We start from the raw sequence: 3,109 nt of genomic DNA on the forward strand, positions 1-3,109 counted from the left end.
ACCTCTTTTGTGTACAAAGAACAGCCTATAGAAGAGAAGTTGTATGTTACTTGTCTAGCATAAGAGAAAACACACATATGTCTCCTGTCCTAAGATCCCCTGGAAAAGTAATAATGCTTGGTTTCTCTAAAAAAAAAAGACAGAATGGGTTTCAAAAATCAACTAATGAAATTTTGTTAAAATTATATTCAAATTCCAATGCCAAAAGCACCAATGATGACTAACAGGAGTTTCCCAATGGGCTTCATTCTTCTTGGGTTCTCTGAATGGCCTCATCTAGAAATGGTTCTTTTCTGGATTGTGATCATCTTGTACACCATGATCGTCCTCTCCAACTCAACCATTATCTTGCTTTCTTGTGTGGACCCTCATCTATACACCCCCATGTATTTCTTTCTTAGCAATCTTTCCTTCTTGGATCTCTGTTTTACAACAACTACTGTACCCCATATGTTGTCCAACTTGTGGGGGCCAGGAAAGATCATCACCTACACAGGCTGTGTCATCCAACTCTGTATGTTGCTCTGTGTTGGTGCCACAGAATGTGTCATGTTGGTGGTGATGGCCTTTGACCGCTATACTGCTATCTGCCAGCCCCTGCACTATACAATCATCATGCATCATCAGTTCTGTTGGAACTGGTGCTTGTAGCCTGGCTGTCTGCCCTGATAGAATCTGTTACCCAAATTCCTGTCACACTTCAGCTTCCCTTCTGTACCCACCACCACCTAGATGACTTTCTGTGTGAAGTTCCAGCTCTCATACACTTGACGTGTGGAGACACATTTGCCAGTGAGTGGCAGATGAGAGTATCTGCTTTTCTTTTCACCATCGTGCCACTGGGACTGATCCTGACTTCTTATGGTTACATAGCTCAAGCTTTAGGTAAAATCCAGTCCATGGATGGAAGGCAGAAAGCCGTTGCCACCTGCTCCTCTCACATCATTGTGGTCTTCATGTTTTATGGAACTGTGGCACCAGTGTATACATACCCTAAGAACCACTTTGCTTCAAAATACAGCAAATTCTTTACTTTCATCTACACTGTGGTCACACCACTATTAAACCCTCTCATCTATTCCCTAAGGAACACAGATGTAAAGGATGCACTGTTACAACTGCTGAGAAGAGGATCACAATAAGAAAAAAGTAAAAAAATGATATTTGAACCAGAAAGGAAGTTGAAAATCATGACATTCACACATTGTCCATAAGAGAGAATCTTTGAATCATCATTTTAAAAGTGGAATTTAGTTTCAAAGGCAATAATTTATTACTTCACTTTTATTTCTATGATTTTACATGTCATTTTATTAAGGCAATATATCTGTATAAATGCAATGCCAGTTTTTGACACCTGATAGGTGGTAGATATATATTTTCCAATTGAGGAATACTGTTGCAGAGTTGACTTTTCAAGAAAATATGTTAATATTTATTAAGCAACATAAGCACCATGAACTTGACTGTTTTGACTCAGAAAAGCAACAAATTATAAATTATATGTTACTTTCGTTTTAATTATTTACTTTTTAAAAGAACTGTATAGGGGAGACTGGGTGGCTCAGTCAATTAAATATCTCACTCTTGGTTTTGGCTCAAGTCAGGATCTCATGGATCCTGAGATTGAGCCCTACTTCAGGGTCCATCCTCAGCAGGGAGTCTCCTTGAAGATTCTCTCCCTCCACCCCTGTTTATTCTCTCTCTCTTTCTCAAAAAATAAAACTGTTAAAAAATAAAAATAATAAAAATAAAAAATAACCATGTATTGTGGGTTTTTTCATGCAAACCTGAAGAAAGGGGAAATTATCCCAGAGTTTCCCTAGATCCTCATGCATGTATAGTCTTTCCTTTTTCATCTGAATATAATAAAAATTTGAGTATAGAGAAGAAATGCTACCTGCATATTCTATGCTATATTCTTCCTTTATTTAAAATTTTAGGAGATGATGCCATGACAGTGAAGTGCCTCTGTGTTATTCAAACAGTAAAGATGTACTCATATCATGATCACATATATCTCTAAATTAAATCCAAACTTAACTTAGCCTCCATTTCATTACAAATAAGATACATATTTGCCAAATCTACCTTTCTATACATAAATTAAAGAACAATTTAAAATAAGTATTAAAAAATTATGTGCTTCATCTGTTTTCTGTGTTTTCTTGTTATAAAATTAAACAATCATAACTATGCCTAATCCAAGTGAATTTTTCTTTTTTTTTTTTTTTAAGATTTTATTTATTTATTTGACAGAGAGAGAGATCACAAGTAGGCAGAGAGGCAGGCAGAGAGAGAGGAGGAAGCAGGCTCCCCGCGGAGCAGAGATCCCGATGCGGGGCTCAATACCAGGACCCTGAGATCATGACCCGAGCCGAAGGCAGTGGCCCAATCCACTGAGCCACCCAGGCGCCCCCCAAGTGATTTTTTCTTAATGGAACTGTGATATTAAAAGGTGGTTCTAGCAATTCAATACTATATCTTGATCTGGAAGTTTCTTTCCTTTTTTCTGAAATGTTCTGTGCTGTTGTGTTGTTAGAAATACCATTTATGACGTGTACCTACAAGACACTGTAACATATAACTCTCCTTTGATTTATGGCAGAATTTTAGGGTAGTTGTCAAATTTTATTACAAGAATTAGTTAAGTAGAAATAAATAAAATTTTTTAAAAAAAATAATTAGTTAAGTAGGAGGTCTGGAAGTGGCACTAATGGAAAAATAGAGGAAAAAAACACATATCTTAGAGTGTGTGGCAAAAATTAATGCTATTCAGAAGAGACTCTTATAACTCTTATAATCAGTAAAGCTAAGAGAATATCAAGGTAACAACAACAGATTGTCAGTGCCTCAACAAACAACATGGGTTTATTTCATTCACTTTCAGAGTCCAGTGTGGGAACATATAACTCTCTGGGGCAGTGAACTGTGCTTGTCGGCTTAATACTCTAAGATACTTTTTTTTTTAAAGATGTTTCCATATACAATCCCAGGACAAGATAGGGCTGTAGGTCCAATCCCACAAAACTAGATGTTTCCTCTTCTAGAAATTACACATACTTCTTCCCTCATGTTGCAGCAAGTTGCAGCAAGGCAGATGGCCATA

General features: G+C 37.0%; 1 pseudogene; it reads left to right on the forward strand.

Moving 5' to 3' along the window:
• Positions 1-216: 216 nt before the first annotated feature.
• On the forward strand, positions 217-1,142 carry LOC123936480 (annotated as a pseudogene).
• The last annotated feature ends 1,967 nt before the right edge of the window (positions 1,143-3,109 follow it).

This window comes from Meles meles, unplaced genomic scaffold (assembly GCF_922984935.1).
Source record: "Meles meles unplaced genomic scaffold, mMelMel3.1 paternal haplotype, whole genome shotgun sequence".
Classification (NCBI taxonomy): Eukaryota; Metazoa; Chordata; class Mammalia; order Carnivora; family Mustelidae; genus Meles; species Meles meles.